General features: G+C 46.9%; 1 pseudogene; it reads right to left on the reverse strand.

Annotated features, from left to right (window-relative positions):
- Positions 1-773: 773 nt before the first annotated feature.
- Positions 774-25,442, reverse strand: LOC119377887 (ATP-dependent RNA helicase me31b-like; annotated as a pseudogene).

Here is a 25,442-nt window from a genome sequence, read left to right on the forward strand (position 1 = left end):
TATGTTGTCATTTGCAACGCCGTGGTATTTGTATGCCTGTGATTAAAGCGTTGAGGCGTGCGAGTTATTCGATAGCTATCTGCACGATGTTCACGACTTTCTCGCAGCGCTTTGTTGCCTTCTTGTGTCTCATTTCTATGCGCTACCATGGTTATTCAGAACTTGAAACACTGCTCAGAAATGCACACACACGAGCGGTTTGACACGACGTATGCGGCCAACGATGTAACGCCCTTTGCCATAACATGTCAACAAGGGGTGTCGCTGTCGAAATGTTGGCTCCGACGACATCCCGAATGCACAAATTTTTTTACTTCCAACATGTAATCGTGTGGCAGCGCACAGACCGGCAGCGAAAGTTCGTCACAAATCCTAACCGCCACCATTCTTTGCAGCACTCCAAAACAGACAAGGAAATGCAGCCATACAGGTGGAGTATTGATTCGCGAAATAGAATTATCCATTTATTCGAATTTCTCGCAATTCAGCGTGCCACGGAAAATTGTCCAACCAAGCAAACCTCTAATTTACCTCGACGTCCCTAGCCGATTGCATCACCCCTGGTTCTACACGTGTGCCCAGTACTTGGCCACAGATGTGTGCATTTGAAGCGCCTGCTTGCAGACCGATCGCTCCACCGCACCTAGGGCAGTGTTGAATGCACTAGCTACAATGTGCACATGCACATTACTCACCTTTCGACTATGAGGGCTTGCATGAAGTGCATATGCTATTACACCACAAAGACAAGCTTTTGTAAAAGATATAAATTCTTTTATTTTGGCAGGTCACGTGTTATTCTGATCACAATATTCTTAACGGATATGGTCTTCACTTGAGCCAATAAACGAATCAGGCCAATCGCATTTTACAGCCATATTGCATATCTAAACCTCAAGTAAAAGGGATGAAGTGTCGTTAGAAAAACAATCACCGGAACAATCTCGTCAAAATGTGCCACCGACAAAAAACAATGCAGGGGGCCCAATTGTAATCATCGCTAAAACGACATTAATTCAAATCCCTCCACTCGACATAATCAAAGAAAAATTGGAAAAAATTTGTTTTGGCCTAGCGTTACGAATCTTGTTACAAGTGTGCCCGGCGAGGAAGCGTGGAGCCTGGCAATGGGCGACCCCGGGAGGCCAAACGACCCGAGGTTCTACGAACAAATTTGGGCGCCCACAGAGATTCCGAGCAATGTGCGAAGCGATGGAGGTACATTCTGGTCACTGTTGCAAATGACATTTTGCGGCTATGCTACTTTCAAGCTGTGCGGTTCTACCAAAAGATCCGCACATCACCCAGCGTCCACGCTTCCCGCAGGCTACGGCACTTTGCGAGCACGCCTACGGCGCGCTCAATAAGAGGGAAGTGGGAAGAGGGGGGGGGTTGAGAGGGAGCATAGAAGGAAAGAGGGGGATGAGAGAGGAGGCAGGCAAAGGTGTTTTACGCCTGCACGAACCGAAAAAACCCCCGAGGGTAAGGGGGCAGTGATCGGGGGAGTGTCGAAGCAGTCGCAAACAGGCATGTCGCGACAGCCACCATCGCAGCAGCAAGCACACACGAGGGCATTTCTGTGTTGCAACTGTGCACTATCGGAGACAGCACAGCATTTGTGTGTGAGCAACGTAGTCGGACGTGTTGCGTGCGAGCCGGCCAAGACCCAGTCTGCCCAATGTGTCGAGTCCAAAAATCTTGTTGCAACAGACAAGGTGGCCAGCCAGTTGGAAATATATTACAAATATACACTTTGTACAAGACCTAAAAGGAGAGAGGGGGGAATGGCTTGCCGCTGCAATGGTGGGGTACAATGAAGTGTTCTCGGCAAAATGAAAATTCAGACCTGCCTGAATGCGCGTGCTTCAACATTTGGAGGCATCGTTTCCCAGCTTGTGACAAAAACTGGGTTTTGACGAGGCAGTACGAACCTCTAACATTTAGTTTGTGGGCTGTCAAAACATGCTTCACCATGCAAAGGCACCTCCACACACAGCCAACATGAATGGAAGTCAAAATCTAAAGGGGCGGGAAGCTGGCAACTGCATCAACGAAAAAAAAATTTTCTCGTCATTACCGATGGCTTCCATTATATCAATACGCCAGTCTAAGTGCATTACCGATCACAGCAAATGAAAATTTTGCAGCAAATTTTTGTTGCCAGCATGTACCAATTTTCCTGGGGGGAATCAAAAGCTTCCGCCTTTAGCCAATGGCGACAGTCTGCCACTTGTTAATAAACCTAACTAAAAAAATGAGGAAGGAAAAAGAAAAAAAGGACACCTGCTAAATGCATGGCCATTCACAAAAACCCTTAGTCCGCATCGAGAGTGCATAGGCCCTGCCTTATTCTTTCACTTGTAAAGTCCACACAGGTGTATAAAAGTCCAGAGTCCAAAACGCGCACTGCACATCACGAGGAGGACTTTCTCTGCACACACTGTCCTCGTCTCTTGTCTCGCTGGACCAGAAGTAGAAGGGACAGAGGTCTTCACCATTGCATCATTGGCTCTGGCCAGCATCGCATCGAAGTCTGAAGAGCCGCGACAGTCTCTTCGGTGCGGCGGTAATCGTTGTGCCATCGTAATGCGCTTGGAAGCCACAATATCCTGTACAATGTCGCGGGCAAAGCAGCACCACATGGCAGGGGGAAAGAAAAAAACTTGTTCTTGCAGACTTACAAATTTACATAATTGTAAAGAAAAAAATTACGTTCCTAAAAATTCTTGCTGGCTTTCCATGTACAATCAGCCCAGCAACTCGCTCGATGGGAGGAAAAAAAAAAAAGTATGACATGAGGTGGCACTTCCAGGAGTAATAAATACTTGTTCACTTGCAGGCATTCAACGAACTTCATTTTGCAGCAGTCCATGTTTTTTTTAGTTTTTTTCTTGCAGCACACAACACACACGCATCCATGCACATTCTTCCTTCTGTACAGCACACAACACAGTCTTCTGGAAGTGACGTACAAAAATCTGAAAAAGAGAAGGAACAGTTTAAGATGACTGCTGTTACATGCTCCAGGCACGCTATATGCAGCTTAACCAACGGTAATTAACCCAGGAGGCAAAAGGAGGACAGCTGTTATGGCAATGTTACAGTAGGGGTGCACGAATATTAGAATTTAAAATATTTAAATACAGTAGCCGACAGTTTATTCGGACTCCACGACAACCGCCACAAAGTCTGAATAGAGAGACTGAAAAAAGGATTCCCCCCGGAAAAAAAAAAAAAAAAACACCTTTATCGGCCCAGTGACCAGGAAAACACTTACCAAGTCTGCCTATACAGATTCGCGTTTCATGGCTGTGGGTGGGCGGTACGTCATCAGACGGTTCGAGTACCTCATTGATCATCTCATTGCCCAACTAGGCGAAAACTCCTCTCAAGCAAAAGACCACGCGAATAATTGCTGCTTTTTTTGGCATGGTCATTATCTTGTAGTTGCCAAGTTTGTTTTTCATTAGCCTCGATGGCGCAGATGCAACGAGTGGCATCGGAACCGTCTGAGCAGATCGGACCTCACGACAAGCAACAAAGAAAGTGAGCGGGAGACGCGTCAGGCCTACCTGCACGCAGAAACATTTGACAACGCAAACAGTCAAACACCAAAGGAAATGAAGCTGGGCTAGTTGGTGTTGCAGCGCTTGTGTTGTCTTGGTCCACGTCGTACTTGTACATGCGGCCATTTCACTTCAGACCTCAAACGCTGCACTGAGCTGACTCCGATGCTTTGTACTGCGGTTTGGCCGTGATGGCCATTTAATGGATACACGGCTGGTTAAAGCCAAAAAGTAACCATTACGTGTAGCCAACAAACAGGCTTTGAGATCAGCAATTGTAATTTCTACATCGCTGTCATGGCGGTCCACCTCGCACTCTATCAGCCAGCCGGAATCTGAAAAATCTGATGGCACGCTGTGGGCGTCCGAATTTTCGGTCTTAAGATTACACTACTTTAAGGGGGGACACTGGTCTTAGAAGGCCGAAAATCGGCGAAAAAAAAAATTGAGGCTGACATTTTCGGAATCTATATTTTTGTACAAATCTGCTAAGTTTCTAGCTTCTATTGTCATTATTTCCACCGTAAAATCAATTTGTAACACCAATATGAGGTGTGTCCGAGCGCAAATCGACGCCAAAATCGTGTTCTTTCCGCGAAAACCGTTGCCGATTCCAGAAATCTCTCGACTAAGCAGCATCACCAGCCAAAAAAGTCATTTTGAGATATTGGGCTTCGAAAGTTTCAATCACAAATCTTGGTCCGAAATGACCCTGTAGACTAAAGAAAATGAGTTTTTATTGATTTCTATCCTTTGCCACCTTTCCTGGCTTTTTTGTTCGTACCAGTCGGGGTTGCGATCGCCGAGGTTGATTCAAGACACCACCTCATTTCAATTATGCATTCACGTGCTGCTGGCGCACGCTGGAGATACGAGCGCTGACACCGTCGATGCAATCGTCTTTACTGATACAGAGGTTGCTTTGCTGTGAAAAGGGCCGTCATAATCGTTGTTGGAGGTGCGATTGACCACGGTAACAAAGTTTATAAACGATTCAGCGCAACCCACCGAACGTGTGTACCGCGACTACCGGCATGTCCGATAACACAACAATCGCAGCAATCGCAGGCACATGACACTTGTTAGTCTGCGGGCAGGATGCGATATCGTAAACACGGTGCAGAGTTCAGGAAGTGCCGCAAGTGATAACGAAATGCGAAGTGGCTGGCTGCACGACTGACGACGGCAGCAAAGAACGAAGCTATCGCTAGTCGCAATGGAGGACGAGGAGCAACCCGGAGAAGGCCATTGAGTCATTGCGCGTGGCAGCCAATAGCAGCCACGCGTTCCCCCACTCTCTCGAGGAGCGCGTGCTTAGTCCAATCGCAGCTGCGCGTCTTCACGCGGGAAACTAAAACCCCTGCGAGCCCCCCAATCATAAGCGAATCATGCTTCGGCAGCGCGACCACTCCTACCGCCGAGGGCGGTAAAGAAATGCACAGGAATTCACGAACAAAACAAAACCAAGATGGCGCCGATCGGTTGAACGGCGCGGGAACGGTGCTCGCTCGAAGTTGGGCTTGTTTCGGCACTTGTTTGGCCGCTGCTCGTTATTACTTGATTTGACGTACCTTTATGTTTTAGGCGTTCATAATTACACGAAAGGTCGTTCATAATACAACAGCCCAAATATATTTTCAAAAAAACCAAGTTTTTCGCGATTTTCGATTTTCAAAGGGCGCGTCCCCCTTAATGGGACAAGTGGCAGCACCATGAAAGTGTCCAAATAAATTACAGTAGACTCAAACGAAACCTGAAGGGACCAGGAGAATGTTCCATTTAACAGGAGTTCCGTTTACTGAGAGATGAACAGGAGTGCAGAATCCAAGTATGAAACCAATTATATTCGATGTAGCTGTTCCGTTTAAGCAGCAGTTCCGTTTAACAGATTTCAGTTTACTGAGAGTCTACTGTATCAGCAACTAATTAAATTAAACGATGAGGAATATTTACTGCATGTAACCCACCTGAAAGGGGAGTTTCATGACAGTGCGAGGCTGCTATGCAATGCAAACATCAATGCAGGGGAAATTTGCACTGCCATGAAGCCACACATCAAGCTGCATGTTACCTCTACTTCCGATTTTTACGTTTAAAAAGGTGCATTATACGGGCTAAATATGGCATAACCACGAGTTATGCTGATGACTAATTTTACTGCTTGTAACCAGCACCCTACAATTCAAAGCCTGCTACTACTATACGTATCTGCTTCGACTGATTTGAACCAAAAGAGCGATCACACAGACCTAAACTTTTAGCCACTGCTGCTGCTCCCTACCAAGCTTCTGCATTAAGGGGGGACGCGGCTTTCGTATCGCGAAAAATGGCAAAAAAATCGATTTTTGAAAATCACATTTTCAGTTTCTGTCGCCCTTTTTATATCCGATTCCAAAATATCTTCACCGAAAACCGCGTAGAAGTGCTATAAAAAAATTGTTGCGCCTGCTGAGGTGGCGAAAATTATTGCGGAAATCGCAAAAAAACACTTATTTTCAAAAAATCATAGCTCAGCAACGATGGCACCGGGCGCCGATATCTTGGGCTCATCGGAAAGCGCATTTCTCCGTCTTCAAATTCCCCGCCGCAGCTGGCTCCTCCATTCGAAAACAAGCGCACAAAAAGCAAATGTTCGAAGGTCGTTTCGAGCCTCCGATTGGCTGCGTCCGCCATGTTGCCCCAGCGCGCCTCCCATTGGTCCGATGCTCGCTCCAGGAGATCGTCGTCTGCAGCTCGTGCGTCTCGAGCTCACGCCTGTCGAAAGTCTCGCTACGTGTGGCGTATTCGCAATCGCTCTGTGTTCACGGCTCGACGATAACTTGAGCAAGAACTACGTTTTAGTTTAGAGCTACTAGCGGAAGCTCGGGGGATTACGATGGCGCGCCGCACTCGTAGTGAACATCGCAAACGCGCGTCTCGGACCGACTCTCTAGCGTTGACTCGTCGGATCCGTGGTTGGAGGTTCGCTTATGCGCACTTCGGACGTCGTGACGAAGATGAGCGCAGACGACTCTTTGTACTTGCGACCACGCATTACCTACTTTGAAACTCGGGCACCGCGGCCGGCGCGTCTACTGCTCGGAGTCGTCATAGGCCTAACTCCGCTCACGGAGTCGGCACGCAGACGAACCTCGAACTTGCGGGCAAGAACAACGCGTTAGCGGACTCGCGGCAGTGTGCTTCTTCACAAGGAACGAAGCGCTTCCCCCGCCGGCTCCTCGGTACAGGATGGTCATTTTGCGCATCGGCAGCGGACCCCACGGCCAAGCTCGTTGCGCAGCGGGCGCGCGTCGGCGTCCCGAAATGCGAGGCCAAACACGTTGCGCGCATATTTTTCGTCACCGCACTTAGGCATATTGCGCATCGTCACCGAATGCCGCCACCCAGCACATCGCGTGCCGACTTCCCGGACTATGCGGCCGAGCACTTAGAGGTGAAACAAAGCACTGGTGATGCAATTTAGGCGCGCTTGGGGCCGTGCTTGGTATCGCCGTAAGCGCTCATGAATCATCTGAAAAAATAAAAGCCTCGCAGAAAACCGTGTCCGCGGCCGGGTGAATGATGAAGCGCATCGCAGGCGAGGTTTACAAATTAGCTTGACGAGTGAAACAGGGAGATGAATTCATATCTGCCCAGTTCGCGTCTTGAATACACTGCTAAGGAATTCCTATTCCACCAATGTCTTGGCCATAACTGCCTGTTATTTAGGAGGAAGGGGTAGGTTGTCATGATGAGAGCCGCTCTTAGTATCTTATAAAAATGATTCAATGATCAATTGCAATCAAGACTGTTAATTATGTTAATGAGAGCATGAATACAAGAAAGCTGGCAAATCATCATAGTACATGACCTACTTGCATTACAATATCTTGTTTTTTGTCATGTCTATTACACCACTTCATAACTTCGTTTAAAATTCATGCTACATGTTCTTTGTATATCAGAAAAGGATTTTAAGAAAAGAAAACAAAGGCACAACAGATGAAAGGCCACATGTGCAGGAGGTCCAACCTTATAAAACACATTAAAGATCACAATCTTCTTGTGTTTTAGAGAAGCAAGGCACCTCAAACTAAAGACAGGGCACTCAAGAAACTGCACATTACGAAGGACTCAAAAGATTACGACCCCAGTGCCTTTTGATGAAGTAATATCGTTGGTACAACTTTAAAAGCAGTTTCTCAAAACGACTTTTCTTGCTTCCAGCTTTGCTTGTTCCGCTGATTTCTCACTGACCGCTGGGTCTATTTCAGTTCCGTTTTTTGTTCTATATTCCTTGAAGCACAGTTCAGGGCGTGACATTCTTGCTTTTTCAGTATGGCCTTTTGATAATTAGCTATTTGACGAGTTGCACAAAGCCTTGATGCCTGTTGCACAGTCACCCATGAAAATGAAAACTAAAAAAAATTTTGTTGCAAATAAAAAAATCTAAGAATGTCATGCCCGCAATCAGACATCTTAGAATGCATAGCACTTTGAACGAGTTTCCTATCGCATTTTTTAAGCGAGTCAGACTCGGAACAAGAGCAGAAGGTGAAATATATTGTACATCAAAAAGTTGTAAAGATATATTCATGAAATTTCTACAGTAGCATTAAAACAACATCTCAAATAAGTGTGCCAATTTTCATCAAAATCCATGAAGAAATAAGAAAGTTGGTACCGAAAGCCACGTCCCCCCTTAACAGGAGACTTACCATGAGTTATGCTGATGACAAAAAATACAGTGATTGGCTCCTATTTGCTGGCATTTGCTTCTGCATCTTCCAGCTGCAGCTCTGCCACGTAGAGGTTCTTGTCGATGACCTACACATTGAAGACAAACCAGAACATGCATTACTGGTTGCACATGCGAGTATTGTTAACACTACGAACAAAAAACAACTTCAGAATCAATGCATCTTCAGACTACTTTCAGTAGCAGAACTGACTTATTTGCATTCATCATTCAGTAAGATCAAAAAGGCAAATGAAGTGTACACTTGTGGTGTATAAGTGCTACATTAAAGTGAGCAATGGCAGCTCAACAATTCATTCCGAACATGTAAAGCACATAAGGGCCATGAAGTTGAAGCCTCCGATGGGACATGTGTGCTAGGCTTGCGAGAATATTTGAGCAGTTCGAATATTCCAACGATTACAGTATTCGAATTTGCTTTGAAACTACCTTAAATTATTTTAAATTTCGAAGTATTTAAACTGAACGAATGGACATATACACATTTAACCCCCTGTAAAGGTGGTTTCACTGCAGCGCAGGAGTGCTGTGCCGTGAAAAAGCCTACCCAGGGGATATCCACACTGCTGCGAAGCCCCACTTCAAGGTTAAATAAACAAATTACCCACACATTGATTCATCATTTTCGAAGTTTAAAAGTTTGTTATACTGGCTTATGTGCTTTAATTATAGTAAATTTTAAAACCTATCACTTTCATACTACTGAAAGTCAAATCCTGCTACTATTTAAAGTTGCTTCCACTTCCCTTTGAACCAAAAAGAATGACATTTGCACGTCTTGTTTAAATTTTAAATATTGCACAGGTCACTCCAAGTATGCTCATTTTTATTTATAATATGCACTACAGTCAACTGCCGATTTTTCGGACTCCCTAGGGAACGCGAAATCGTCCGAAAAATCGAATTCATGCTTTTTTATTGAGCTGAAGCGGTCAAATCGCCCCAGCCAGTCCGAAACAGCTTTAATGCCTCCCAGTACAATTATCAGGCATTTTGGTGCGCGCCCAGGTTCTCGCAAATACATTCGGTACCTGCCGCGAACCCCGCTTAAGGGGGGAGACGGGTCTTCTGGAACAAAAAATCTCCAAAAAATCGACTTTTTGAAATATTTTTTTTTCGCAATCTAGACGTCCTAAAGAATCTATTGCTGCGATATTAACGCGTTCCGCCGAGTATTTATTTTGTTATTGCGCTCTAAAGAGAGCTTCATGATCGCTTTCGCTCGAAAACGCCCCCCGAAAACAGGCAAATTCAATGCCGTCGCCTGCGGTAACCGTTGGCCGCAGCGCGCCCATTTTGGAATCATTCGAGAGCTGAATTCTTCTACATTCCGTTTTTAGCGAGAAAACTCTAGGTCTGGCGACTATGGAGCTGCACGCCACCGAAAAAAAGAAAATACTCGCACGGCATTGGCGCGTTTGTACCACGTGGGGTGAATCCTGCTCTCTGATTGGACGACCGGAGTTTCGTCTGCCCGACAATGCGAGACGCCTTGTCAAAAATTGTTCGGACGCGACGATGGCTGGCGGGCGACGCAAGTTCGCGACGGCTCATGCCTACGGCAAAAAACGCAAGCGTCGGTCTCGGATACCTAAAGCAGCATCGAGTGGATCGACGGCGACGAGCTCTGCGACATGCGCCAGCGGGTGTACGACATCCACCGAAGCTGCAGCCGCGCAAGCGATGCCTGTGGCCGACGACACGTCGAGGACAATGCGCGTTGACACGCTCCTTGTTTCAGAAGCTGAGAAAGTGGCTATTGAGCATCGCGCGGAAGCGCAACGCCAGAAGCTTTCTTCATTATCAGCTACGCGCCGAAAGCAGTCGCTTATTGGAGATTCCCCGGAAGCGGCGGGGTGCGGCACCGAGTTTACGCTGCTAAGCCTACCGCTGCTGAACCAACTGCTTCGGTGCGCGAAATGCGAATTCTGCTCCGGCCCTTTGAACGTTTCAAGAGGTGACCGTGAGTACGGAGTGGCAGTTAAGGGGGGACGCGGCTTTCGTATCGCGCAAAATGGCAAAAAAATCGATTTTTTGAAAATCACATTTTCAGTTTCTGTAGCCCTTTTTCTATCTGATTCCAAAATATCTTCACTGAAAACCACCTAGAAGTGCTTTAAAAAATTTGTTGCACGTGCTGAGTTGGCGAAAATTATTGTGGAGATCGCAAAAAAACGGTGGTTTTCAAAAAAGTCTTGCTCCGCAACGGCACAACCGGGCGCCGCCATTTTGAGCTCGCCGTAAAGAGAATTTCTTCGTTTTCAAATTCCCCGCCTCAGCTGGCTCCTCCCTTTGAAAACAAGCGCACAAAAAGCAAATCTCTGAAGGTCGTTTCGAGGCCTCCGATTGGCCGCGTCCGCCATGTTGCTCCAGCACGCCTCGTCATTGGTCCGATGCTCGCTCCGAGAGGACAGCCGTCTGCTGCTTACGCGTCGCGATGTTACCTGATGTTACGACTGTCGAAAATCGCGCTACTTAGTGACGCGTTCACTCGTCCTGTGTGCACGGGTCGACGATAATTTAGAATATGATTACCCTGTAGTCTGACAGCTGCAAGCAGAAGCGCAGTCATCAGTGTACGATAGACGATAGCGTGCCGCGCTCGTCGCGAACATCGCAGATGCGCGTCTCGGGTAGAAGTTCAGCTTGTCAGCACTTCGTACTCCGAGACGAATAACTTCGCGCTACTACTCTTTGCACTCGCGATCGAACATGACTTGCTTTGAAAATCGGGCACCGCGGCCACGCACACCGCGACCGAGCTTACTGCTCGGAGTCGTGGCTAGGCCTAACTCCGCTCACGGCGTGGTTTACGAGACGAATCCGAACTTTGCGGGCAAGGACATCGCGCTAGCGGAAGCCGCACTGTGCTTCGTCACAAGCAGCAAATCGCATCGTCTGCTGGCTCCTCGAAAGTGCGGATGGACATTTTACGAATCGGCGCGACCTCCCGGCCAAGCTCGTCGCGCATTGACCGCTCGGAACAGCGGCTAGCAATTTCGCGCGTCGGCGCCGCAAAATGCGAGACCAAGCACGTTATGTGCGCCGATGTTTCGTCGCCGCGGCTAGGAGCATTGTGCATTGTCACCGAATGCCGCCAGCCAGCATATCGTGCGCCGACTTCCCGGACCCCGCGGCCGAGTACATCGGCTTGAAAGAAAGCGCTGGTGACGCAATTTAGGCACGTTTGGATTCGTGCTTGGTATCGCCGCTAGCTCTGATGAATCTTCGAAAATAACGAATGCCTCGCAAATTACCGTTTCCGCGACCGAGTGGATGATGAAACGCATCACAGGCGGGGTTTGCAAATGAACGTGGCGTGTGTGAAGCAGGGAGTTGAATTTATATCTGACCAACTCGCGTTATTGAATAAACTGCTCAGATATTTGATCCCAGAAATGTTTGCAATAACTGTGCCAATTTTCATCAAAACCTACGAAGGAAAATGCCACGTCCCCCACCTTTTTATTCAGAAGGTCACTGGAAAGAATGACCTCCGGTACGCATGCATTGTTTGTGATGAAGACAGTGATACTTCCCTCACTCTGAAGAAAGAACATACAGATTTATTCCACTGGCTAAAGAAGACTGTATAAATCATGTCAAAGAGAGGATGGTACAGCTCTCCAACACATGTGTCAAGAAGCAAGAAGGATAGACTAGGAGGATGGGGCAGCCTGACTGAAGACCTGATTAAAAGACTGACTAGTTGTTATGGCATCATTGTTCCGTGACAACATTGGCCTGACGCAGGACTTGATCAAAAGGCTCACCAGCTATTATGGCCTAGCACTGCGAAGCAACACGGACGTCGAAGATAGAAGAAAGCAGTGATGGCCACCTTTCATAATTTCATCGACAGATGCAGAACCTCATCAAGAGCTCTGTCCTTCCGGTGCCCGCAGCTGGTGCAGGCACCGTGCAGCAGAGGCAGAGGGGAAGCCACAACTTCCACACACGTATAACCTGCCCAACAAAGTTGTTGAAGCGTTGCGGCCAGTGTACCAACGCCTGTCTGACCCTCAACTGCAGGCTCGTTGCAGTGGCAACAAGACACAAAATGCCGCTGAAAGCCTTCACTCGGTGATTTGGTCACTAATTTCTAAGCAGCAGCATGCCTCCCACTTCACTGTGGAAGTAGCAGTCCATGAGGCAGTTGCGAGGCAACTTTCAAGCTTACACCAAGATTTGTGCAGCAATGGGTGTGCAATCTGGGGCCCTTACCTCCACAGGGCTGCTAAAAAGACGCTCAGCGAGCAAGGTAAGTCATCGCACATGCATGAAGTGAAAGGGCAGAGACGCAAAAGGTTGCCTCTACACAAGAACACCAAGGACTACAGTGCTGGTGCCTTCTAACAAATGTAAACAACTTTGAAAACTTTGATAGGCTCTTTCTCACAAGTGTGTTTGGACATTGTGCATTGCTCGTGGAAAGAGTAGCACGGGAATGACTGCACCGATTTTGATTCTGTTTCTTTTTCCTGAATCCCTGAACACTGCTTGTGGGTATGACATTCTTCAATTTCTTGTTTATAGCCCAGTTATTTTTCTAGATGATGATTTGTCCATGACACTGTATCTGACAATGTGTGTCAGCAGCCATGATGATCTCTAAAAAAAAAAAAAGAGAATTTACTAAACAATTCTGAGAGTGTCATACCCTGTAGTCTTCTTTTGAGTAAAGATCAACACCATTTGCAGCTTCCTGGCATGTTTTGTTACAGCGCTAGGCTTTCCACAAGCAGACCATATAATTGGACCATGTAGCATGATGTAACTTGAGAACTACTCAAGGTATCATGATGAAACTGCATATTTCCCTATACAAGACACTTATTAGTATGCATGCCAAATTTCATTGCTCTAGGTCAACAAACAAAAAGTTTTTTTTCAATGCCACCTCCCCCTTAAAATAGTGGTGAACTGTGCCGTCTGTGGAGATGTCAGCACCGGATGGAGCTCGCCGAGAGCAGGGAGGAATGCGACCTGCAACCCATTCGAAGTGAATGTGCTTGCTGCTCGGCCAGTTATGAGCACGGGAAATGGGCAGACCATGCTAAACGACATTTTCTCGGCGCTGAACGTTTCTCGTCGCGGTATGCACAACAAAACCTACCAAAACTACGTAAAAACAAAGATGAACCCTGCCGCCGTAAACGCATCCGCGGGCGTCATGAGTGAGTGCGCGACAGCTGTGAAGGCCATCTATTCCGAGCTGAACTTCGGGAACCCCGGCAATATCGCAGTTTCATTTGACGGGACTTTGCTCACTCGTGGACACCTGTCACACATTTGTGTGGGAACTGTGATCGAACTCTTTTCGGGATACGTGCTGGACTTCAAGTTCTATCGAACTTCTGTTTGGGTTGCGAAATCAGCCCCAAGGACGGTGACCCACGATACAGTGAGTGGCGAGCTCGTCATAAGTGCCAAAAAACTCTTCGAGCAAGCCTGGCCAAATGGAGGTGGAGGCTGCCAAAATTCTGTTTGGCCAGTCCCTCGAAAAACATGGACTGCGTTACACAACGATGTTGTGCGACGGAGATAGCCGCGCTTTCAACAGCCTTCAGGAGGAGAAAGTGTATGGCTTTGTGCCCATCGAAAAGGAGGATTGTGTTAATCACATTCATAAACGAATGGGTGCTGCACTGAGAAACCTCTTGCAGAAGAGCAAAGGGGAAGGTCGGCCAAGCCTCGGTGCCAAAGGCAAGCTCACTGCTGAGCTTGTTACAAAGCTTACGAATTATTATGGCTGGGCACTCAAGGCACACCAGGGAAACATGATGAGATGGAGAATGCTGTCCTTGCCATGTACTATCATGTGACTTCCACAGATACAAAGCCACAACATTCACGGTGCCCAAAAGGTGAAGAATCATGGTGTGCACACAACAAGGCAGTGGCAAGGCAGCAGGCTCCTCCCAAGCACCGGTACAACCTCCCTGAATACATTGCTGAAGCCCTCCTCCCAGTGTACACTCGCCTCTCTGATCGGAAGCTGTTGGAGCGCTGTCAACGAGGCAAAACTCAGAATTCAAATGAGAGCCTCCATTCAGTAATCTGGTCGCTTGTGCCAAAAACCAAACACGCCTCGCTCTTCACAGTTGAAAAACGGCTGTTGCGGAAGCAGTCGCCCAGTTCAATGCCGGAAAGAAACATGCCTCTGAGGCCATTTTGAAGGAGCTGCATTTGAGTCAAGGCAGCACAGATGTTGAAAGGTGTCTAGAAAAGGACCAGCGGCGGCTAGCGGCATGTGACAAGAAGCATACCAGAGCAGAAAACTTCAGGAATGCCATGAAGAGGAGGCGTGTGAAAGAAAATGATAGTGATTATGTGCCTGGTGGCTTCTAGAGCGAAAAGGACTTCCATCTGTTGCTTTTTAGTAGCAAGAAGAAACCTATACCAAGTCTTCAAACTTCTTTCTGAGTTTTCTCAAAATCCGTTTTTCGCCTATGTGCTATACTGTTGCCCACAGTATCTTTTGATCTTGTGATCAGATTTGAATGATTCTTGTTGCAATTGAAAGCTTATGAGTTCCTATACACAATAATACTACTAAATTATGGACTTGGTCAAGAGAAATTTTTTATATGCTGATAAAACTGAAAAATTTTCATGTTCCCAACCATTACATCACAGATGGCAATAACTTATAAAAATAGCTAAAATTACAGTAATGGTTTAGTTGTGATCCTTGATTGTTCTACAATATGGCCATATCAAGTTTTCTAGGATATTCAATGATTAAATTGCAGAACAATTGGGCAATTTGATCATTCATTATTTATTTAATCTCAAAAACTACTTGAGCTAAGAAAAAATTGCATATCTGTTTATAGCAGGTTAAATATACACTGCCTGAAAATTTCATTTGAATATGACAATAAACAAAAGTTTTTTTTAGAAGACCAGAGTCTCCCCTTAACTACGCACGTGCCGACCGCCACTTTTGCATCTCATGATGAGTGCCGCTGATAACAGCAAAGCGCGGAATAGATTACGGCTATCTCGCATGAAGCGTTTGTGAACGATGACGCGGAACACAAAGACTGTGGCGGAAGAGCGGACGACTAGTCCGGCTTTTTCCGATGCGTGTGCGCATGTAAACGATGCGCACACACATCGCCGAATCGCCGCCAATACGCAGTATTTGCTGCCGTGTCAAGCCAATTGTTTCTAGTTGTGTGCAGCACATCGCCAACTAAGCTGGCGCCGCCACTTTACTGTTTCTGTATCGTACGCACGCATTTATCATGAAAGGGTTCGTGATGCGCACTTAGTTTCTGACCGCACACAGGCGTGGCAATGGCGAGCTGGTTTCGTCCGCGAAGGCAACGAGTCTGTGCGGCGCACTTAGCGGTCTCGCACAAAGACGCAGCAGGAATGGCGGCGCGGCGCATTTGGGTTCTCGCCAATTAAATGCGTGCAGTACGTATGCAACTGCGCTACGCCACGTGCACTACCGAGCAGTTAACTGAAGATGCTTATCGTAAGGGTTGTAAGCGATTAAGCCGTACCGGCGCGTTTGCCAGCTGCCGCCATCACGCCTCCGTGCATTTCCGCTGCTTATCCGTAACATCGCCGCACGGCGCCGCGATAGCGGCCCCTTTGAATTCCTGGTCTGCTTCACCCCATAACGCTTCGACATTGCGGCAAAGCTGACTTTCGGACTCTGCTACTGTCTCAAACAGATACTCGCGAAAGCGCTGGTTCGAACCTACGAGATAATAGACGCGGCAGAGGTGGGGGCTGCAAATAATGCCTTTCGGACCTGCAATTTGGGCAGAAAGTCCGAAAAATCGGACGCGGAATAGCTTCAGCGCCGAAATTTCGGACGTTCTAATACATTGAAGTCTATGGGGCTGGTGACGGTGCCGCGAAAGAGTCCGAATTTTCGAGCATGTCCGGAAAATCGGGCGTCCGAAAAATCGGCAGTTGACTGTATATGCTGTTCAAATTAGATTAGAGATTATTCGACCAAATCTCTATTCGCTTCGAACCTGAAATTTACTATTCGCACAAGCCTAGTGTATGCACATTTCGACCAATGGCTTCAGTGGCTCTCAGTCCTTGCACATCAATTCTGTGCAATAGTGCAGATTACCAACAGATTCCAGCAAATGGGGAATCTCAATGCGACTTACTGGCACATGGGGAACCATGGGCCATTCAAGTGGTGCATGTGCTGTCCCGAACAAATTGCACTTGCATGTAAACGGACACTAGTTTCTCACACCCGATCTAAATATCTTACCAATAACAGTGTGTACAGTTATATCAAGCGAACACTTTGCATCTGCCGTAACTTTCTCTGCATAAAACCCATGCCAGCAACTACAAAGCGAGAAAAAGTAATCTAAGAAAGCTCTGCATATTGCTGTGAAACTGCCTTTTTTGCTTTAAGCAGTGTTGGGAAGCTAACTTGTGCACAGAAATTCATGAATAACCTGCACCCAAACTTCAGCTCCGAAGTTTTTATAATTTGTGCGGGCCGTATGCAATACGATATGCTTGAACATGAAATGTTCAGCTACTTTACAACAATGAAACAAGATGACACTAGGAGGGTGGACGCAACCCACCTTGGGAATTGGCTTGATTTCAGTGCCCAGCTCTTGCTCTATGCGGTGCAGCGAGAAGCGGTCATCGTAGGTGATCAGGTTGATGGCGATGCCGAGGTGGCCAAAGCGGCCGGATCGGCCAATGCGGTGCAGATATGTCTCTGCCATCTTTGGGAAGTCAAAGTTGATCACCACGTTCACAGCCTGGATGTCTATGCCTCGCGTGAAGAGGTCTGCAGGGAAAAGCACCCAGCAGGGTTTCAGTTTCTAAGAACATTCCATCGATTGTGCACATAAGAAGCGGACCATATAAATGAATGCGTACCTTCCAGATGAACGATAATGTGCTCAATTTTACTAACAAGCGCTACATTAGACGAATGACTACAGTAAATTTGTGAAACAAGAGACCGGAACAATCAGCAATGGACTGAAGGAAAGACAAGGGCGCTGACCATGTGATCATCAGCGCCCTTGCCTGCCATTGCTTCAATCAAGTGTCCAGCACCATTTGTTCCAGTCTTAACTCACGTACCAACCAGCCATTAGGTGCACTCCTGCAGAAACGAAAAACTGAAGGCTATGATACAACTGATGTATTGGTCTGTGAAGACACTACAGAAAATCTTAAAATCTTGAAAAGCTAATCCTTCTGGCTTTGGCCAAGTACTAATGACAATATCCTGAACTCGAGACTTACTGCAATTTGACCACCAGTCTGCTGCAACCCTTATTCTAAATTTTTTTGCTGAAGCCCCACTTCTTTGCAATGCATTAACTGCATGCGAGAGCCATTTGAGTTCTAAGTCTTGTTTCCAGCTGAACTGAACGTCCCACTTGGGAACGCTGTTGGCACAAAGTGCTCTCAACGAGAACGGTCTGGACAGTGACTGCAGAGTCGCACACTTGTCCACATGTTCACACAGCATGTGCTTCTTTCGGACATTTTATTGGGCATCTTTACAGGGCGCTTCCCAATGCGACTCACCGGAGCAGACAAGGTTCCTGCAGAGGCCAGCGCGGAAGTCGTGGAACACGCGGTTACGATGTTGCTGGGACATCTTGGCGTGGATGTAGTAGCAGGAGTAGCCAAGCTCGGTTATCTTCTTGGCCAAGAGCTCCACCCGCTGAGTGGAGTTGCAGAAGATGATTGACTGGTTGATTTGCAGCTGCAGCGGAAACGGGGAGGCAATCAAGCAATGCGGAAAACAACACAAGGAGTCACTTCAGACCAGTTTGAAGGATTCACAGCAGTGCAAGCAAGACTGACACGAAGACTCAACAAGCCCAAAAGGGGAGATGGCACGAATGGATCGGTCAAGCAACGCTACTTAGAACCAATGCCGCAAAATGTTGTAGTGCAGAATTAACTGTACTGCTCAACCATCTAAGAGGGTGCGCAGCATTGCATACGTCACTATACAATGTTGCCGCCACCACGATTATGAAGTCGTACGCGAAAAGAAAAATTTGGTTGCCATTGCCAGACCAACCAGTACGGGTACATTTCTTGCTCAATCTTCGTGCAACATTCCCTAAGTAAACCTAGCACGTTTACGTAGCATCAGTTTACCAATCTTGGTGCCTGCTGTAAAGCACATTTCCACTTACGAAGGAATGTTACAGCATCTGGGCCAAACTACACAAGGCTAGTGCGAAGCACACAGCCATTAAAAGAAAAACCTTCACGTAAAAATCTCACTAGTATGCTAAGGCTGAACTAAAGCATTGAATTATTCCTGGCATTGCTCAGCGACAGAGTGGGTGTTGCTTCTTCAGAAAGTGGAGAAGAGTGATGCAAGGAGTCAGCAGCAGAGGTATGCTGTGTTTGCAAGCTTTCATCATCGAAACAAACCCAATGTCGCCTTTACATGTGTCCGAATGGCACACTTTGATAGTGCTGTGCATAAATGCAATTGCACCTTTCCGATTCGACCCGCCCTACATGTAAAGGCTTAAAATTGAAGTTGAAAAACCAATCGGAACAGACACTTGGCATTGTGCTTGGTAGTCAAAAAACACTGGGAAAGCTCACCTTTGAGAAGATGTGTTTAGGCAGTGGACCTTTTGCCTTTCCTGGACAAAAGCGTAGTACTGGGTCACACCTTTCAGGGTCAGCTCGTCCATCAGGTTAATCTCGTATGGGCTGTGCAAGTGCTTCTTCTGCGCACAAAGTGCAAAAGCACAAGAGTCTCAGAGGCAGCAACAGCAGCAGAAGGTGCAACATTGCAGCACAGCACATTTAAAATCTGGCCATCATGTTGGCATCATCGTGAAGTGTACGGCTTGAGCTCAGGATTGCCATACCACCATATTTCTCCCAACAAAATACAACCAACTCTGTTCTAAATCATTGGCTTTGAGCTCCATTTGCAGTCATTTTTTTTGCGCAGCTGCTGTCTGTCATCCCTTTGCCATTTCACAACGAATGAAGATGAATTAGTCTTTTGCACTTGGATCCTGAAACATCGAGTGCCATAACGATGCCCAATTTTGTGCAATCATACAAGCTTATAATTGTTTTGCAAAAGTCGGCAAGACTGTCATGGACACTTCAGAAGCTTCTTTGTACCTATCTGAACATCAAAAGAAAAAAAAAAATGAACGAGTGATTTATAGCATAGAATGTGCTCTTACATTGCAGCACAGCTCATGCAAAAATATGCTCATGCAAAAATCTTCACGAACTAGCGTTTAAATTTGGGATGCAATAAGAGCCTACCAAGCATTGCAACTACATATAGCAGATTGCTTCAAACCAATCTCAGACACGAGCTCAGCAGTAAACATCTATGTGCAAATTTTCATCTTTTTATCCCCATAAATAACAGTTCCCATTTCCACGACCGTTTTAGAATGAAAATTTTAGAAATGTGCATCGTATTAGCAAGAATATTAGAACCTGGCAAATATATAGGCAAGGGTTAGACTAGAGGTAATTTGAAATATGGCAGACCAATCGCACATTGAACTGAAGCCCATTTTTTTTTCTTTTTTTTGAAAGCACTGATCATTTGCAACTTTGGTTTTGCTTCTTCAGAAAGTGGAGAAGAGATGCAAAGTGTCAGCAGCAGAGGTATGCCACCTTTGCTTGTTTTTCATCATTGAAGCAAACCCAAGTACACCAATTGCATCCAAGCAACACTTCCAAACGTCTGCGTGCGTCCAACACTGAGCTACTCCACTCTGCCACATTTCAATCCTTAATTTTTTGGGGGCCAATTGTAAAATGCACTCACCATGAACTGCTCCACCGTGAGTGGGAAAGTGGCAGAGTAGAGAAGAATCTGCCTGTCCGAGGGCAGGTAACTGATCACCTTGTCCAGCAAGCCCTTGAAGTCCTGGGAGAGCAGCTTGTCTGCCTGTAAAGCACAACCAACAGCTACAATTAAAGGGCCTCTAAACCATTTCAGTTTTTTTTTAAACATAGTAAAGGCGCACATCAGAGTTCAAGATGTCACAATCAACAATGTCAAACAACAGTGCTACGAGCCGCGGGTGCCCCACGAATTTCAAGAAAACAATCACTCCTCTCTGGGCCTTTTTGTGAACCTTTGCCTTCTCAGAGGTCAACATTGCTCATGTCATTTATAAATAAAAAAAAGACCGCTCACAGGCATGCACGCTCGCCGCTCTACCTTCTCGCAAGACGAGGAAGAGCACTCAAGGACAGGGTTGCCAGGTCGAAAGACAAAAAATAGCCAATAAATCGGAAAAACTAGCCAGAAAGTAGCCAACTTGAGCCAAGGGCAGTAAAAGTAGCCACATGTGTGTGAAAACGACTGCGACCTTGTAATTCAAATGACTAAATTCAGTAGCCTTTTGGTGGAATCGTAAGGAAGTACACCAGAAACCCTTCAAAATCATAATTTCTGGGAATAAAGCATAAATTGTTGACTTTAGCAAACATTTCGTGCCGGATGATGAAGTTTTTTACGCTGTTGCAGAAATGACGTCCTCTTCGCGCGCCTTGCGTGTCTTTTCTTAAAAGGGCTAGAACTACCACCAACCGTAAAAATGAGTGCGGCATAAATGGGCTCAAAATCAATTTCCGTGATTGAAGCATAAATTGTACTCACTTCGGCAATCGTTTCTCGCGTGATGACGAAGTTCGAGTAATTAATATTCTCGAGAAGCAGTCCGCCCCTAATTCTGAGAAACGACACAAGCAGTTCGTCAGATATCAGATTTCTAATGTCGACAAGTGCATAGCACCTTGGATGCGGAGCGCTTTCGGTTGTCCTGTTCACTTTCAATTAGTTTAGAGTCGCGTTAAGCAATAGGTGGTCTGCGAAATGAGACGCCATGCAACAGTTTTCTCCCAAGTCCCAGCCACTTACTTATGCATAAGACTTTTCTTTTGTGTAATGCAAGCGCCAAATTCAGTTTCGGGAGCTTGAAAACGCCTTGATCACCATGTTTTGACACCGCATACTCTAACGCCAGCGGCTGCGACGTCGCAAGATATTGATAATCTGGCTCAAATTGAGGCAATAAGAAACTAGCCAAAAAGTAGCCAAGTAGCCAACACTTTTTCTGCCGTCACCAGCCTAAAAAGTAGCCAAATTGGCGCAAAGTAGCCAAACCTGGCAACCCTGCTCAAGGAGGAGAGATGAGCAGACCAAAGGAGCATAGCGAAGGAAAGAGGAAAATGAGCAAGGGCCTCTTTTGAATCATCAAATGCGTGTAACTCCTATGTCGGAAGAGGAGTAAGTTATGGCACAGTTACGACATAACAGCGGGGTTCCCAATACATTGTACCCTATGGGAGCTGTGCCAAAACCGGCGGAAAATGACCTAACAGCCGGAAAACGCATCAGAAAGGAACGTAACAGCGGGGTTCTACTGTACAGGCACAGGGTAAAACAGTGATAACCTTTTAGTGTGGTACAGCATTAGAAGGCCTTGTAGACGTTGAAGAAAATCTGAAATTTTGGATGCTAAAAAGCTTCGGCGTCCTATTTTTCGGACTTCCTGCCCAAATTTCAGGCCCAAAACAGTATTAATTGAGCCCCCAACTCTGCCACATCTTTCGTCTCCGTGTTGGAACCAGCGTTTTCTTGAGTTAATACATTTGCGACCGTAGCGGAGCTTGAAAGGCAGCTTTTCCGCCATACGGGGTGTGATGAGGTGAATCATTGAAAATCTAGGGACCACTTCCAATCAGACTACTGTGTCTTGGCAAAGTTCGACCGTAACGGAGCTTGAAAGGCAGCTTTGCCGCAATACGAGAGTAATGAGGTGAAGCATACTAAAAATCTGAAGGGGTCACTTGCAATTGGACGTTGACTGTTTTTGGGAAGTTCGAATAGTAAATTCTAGTGCAAATCGAATCGAATAGCAAACACTACAGTAAAAGCTCGTTAATTCGGATTCTAGGGACCGGAAAAAATGTCCGAATTAACCGAATGTCCGAATTATCGAATGGTCGAAATAAACACAAAATGCACGAGTTTTTTCAACATACCTTTACTTAACAAAGTAATCGCGGATGCTTGTCTGTTTTCGAGCAGCAATTCGCGCGTACACAATTTTTCTGAGCCCTTCAAGGTGCTCAGCAGCTCGCATGATGTCTGCAGTACCGCAAAAGTTTCACCCGTCATCCACGCTTTTGGGTTGGCACGGTAATCCACGGGAAGATTGTTGATGTTCTTAAAGCAGCGTGGCTTTTGAACCTTTCCGATAACGAGAAGCGGCAAGCGCTCTGTTCCCGTCACGTTGGGGGATAAAAGTACAGTTACTCGTTCCTTGCTTCTTGCCGAAGGATCCCCTTTCATCACTCTTCATCACTTCTTGTCGGGAGCCCGTTATTCAGAGCACGCAAAATTTCTACTTTGGTGGTGAAGTCCTTGGCCTCGTACTTGGGCCGCTTCGCCGGCGTTGCCATCGGCGGAGAGTGCGGTCGCACGAGAGTCAGCACAAAAGCACCAGCAACGATCAAGCTAAAGGAGCCGTACAGAAACGTTCCTCGATAAATCGGCGATCAACGATGCTGCACACCAACGGGAACAAAGCAACAAAACCCACACGCGAAAAAAAGGCGTTCAACCAGTCTCAATCCAAGCCAAGTCAATATTGATGTCCATGGCGATGCTGCGTTTGAGCTTCACTTTTGTTCCGAATTGTTCTTTTTTCGTTTTCGAGCCTCGCCAGCGGCCCGAAAGTCGCCAAATTATCCGACTTGCGGTCAAATCTGTCCGAAATAACGAGCGCCCAGTCTCATATGATGCGTATATTTACAGGGACCAGATGACGTGTCCGAATTAACCGATTTTCCGAATTAACGAGAGTCGAATTAACGAGCTTTTACTGTAATCGAAAATATTCGAAATTTCGAATATTCACACACCCTTAGTTGTCATGCTTCGATCATCTAGGGTCGCCAGCAGGTTAATGTTTTACCCAACTGTAGTGGCAAAACTGCGAAACATGCCAATCATTCCGGCACGCTGCATTACAACATAGATTTAGAGTGCTGCTTGACATACAAATGCCAGTAGAAGAGTAAATTGGCAATTAAACACAAAGCAAATGAACCTTGCCCTTTAAAGAAACACTGTTCGAAAGTGACAACTTCAACCAAACAAGTAAATCTCAGACTGCACAATTCACTGATAACAGGCAGGATAGCGAACGACACACACCAGACACCATCCCGAAACTCACCTCATCCAAAATGAGCATGTTGCACTTGTCCATTTGCGCAACTCTCTTTTCCATGAGATCCAAATGCGGCCAGGTGTTGCGATGATCACGTGAACTGCAACGAGTTACGGAAGCGTTGTCAATACGCAACAGAGGGCCTGAAATGTACGCATTATGCATGGCATTCAACGTGCCCCTGGTTCAACTCTGCTCCGCCAGAACGATGAGTGGACAGCTAACGACATGCTTCAATGGCTTATGAAAGTGGCTGCATATCAGTGCTTTGGTATAATGTCGTCAACTTTTGCTCTGAAGCAGAACTGGGTGCTCATCATTTATGCAGCCACTAATGCAATTTCTTTTCTTCTGAACCCATGAAGCAAACAAGGGTGTAAGCTCCAAGTTCTGGCACCAAGAAGCCACAAGAACCATCAAGCTCATCCTGGCACAACACAATTAAGCTGCACTTTCTGAAAAACTTGACATCCCATGACAATCGTCACTAAAACACCTTAGCTTTAGTCAAACCTTGGTACAATAAGCATCTAATAAAGCTTTCCTCCCATCAAATTGCAGTTTAACAGGCATACCTGCCAAGATTGGAGAAACTGAATCCGGGAGATCTACTCAACAGGGGGGGGGGGAGGGTATGAAGTATGCCGACCGCGGGGGGGGGGGGGGGGGGGCTGGGGGGGGGGGGGGCACTGGGATAGCAATTATATGGACACTGTCAGCGGGATTTTGCGGTCGCCGCTGATCTGTACAGGTCCAAACCGATAACATCGCTTACGCATCGTCTGTTTCACGTGCGAGTAAATGCGCGCTAGCGCTAGGGACGAACTCTGTTGAAGCAGAGATGAAACGCCCGGCCGTCACCGTCGCGCGAAGGGCACATGCGATAACATCGCTCCGCGTGCGAGGCCTGTCACCAGTTATTTCGTCGGGCAAGGGACGGGCGCCGTTGAGACGGGGACGGTCGCAAGCGCTGGCGAACACGCTATCTCATCAGACATCGGTAACGGCTACCCTTTTAAGTGCTGGGCTCTCCACTTAAAGCAGTAGTGACACAAAATTTTGAAGGCGAGATAACTTGTGGGATAGATGTGTGTAAACAAACGCATCATCTACGAAATATTAACTGCTGATATAACCTATAACACATTTAGGATCATTTTTTAAATTGCGTGTAGCGCATCTGTACGCGAAACGTCCCCCTCGCGTCACTGTGCGCACGGGGCACGCAATGCACTGGACTCGCGGGGCAAAACTGGATTTCCGGGAGATTTTCCTATGACCCGTACAACCGGGAAAGGTTCAAAATCCGGGAGTCTCCCGGGTAATCCGGGAGACTTGGCAGGTATGAACAGGGACTGATGCTAGAAGCCTAGTGATCTACGCCACTATCACTGAGCCAAAACAAGAATCCCAGCCATACCGTTCTCGTAGATGCGCATGATGTCATCCTTCAGGTTGGTGCCGCCAGTTGTAACCATGACCCGGGCCTTTAGGTGCTTCGACAGCTCAATGCAGATTTGACTGGTTTTGGAGGGCCAGCTCTCGAGTTGGGACAATGGCCATAGCTGCAACAACAGTGCAGACAGCGTCACTCAGAACTGTCGTTGCATGACGAAGAAATCTCAAAAACGGCGAGCACTCAGTAAGTGGTATAGCGTCGTCACACGGGATCTGTAGCAGAACTGGTGATCATCACACAATGCTACCGAGCGCATCCTTGCGTCAAAGCACACCAACCTTGGATGTGGTCCTTCGTGACGTCTAGTTCGTTGGAGCATGGTAATGATGTTGCACCCCGTCTTGCCGGTGCCATTCTTGGCCCGAGCCAGAATGTCCTCTCCCCAGGAGCGCGATGGGGATGCTGGCTTCCTGGATGGGAGAGGGCTTTTCCCAGCCTTTCCTCAAGGAGATGCCCAT

This window comes from Rhipicephalus sanguineus, unplaced genomic scaffold (assembly GCF_013339695.2).
Source record: "Rhipicephalus sanguineus isolate Rsan-2018 unplaced genomic scaffold, BIME_Rsan_1.4 Seq602, whole genome shotgun sequence".
Lineage (NCBI taxonomy): Eukaryota > Metazoa > Arthropoda > Arachnida > Ixodida > Ixodidae > Rhipicephalus > Rhipicephalus sanguineus.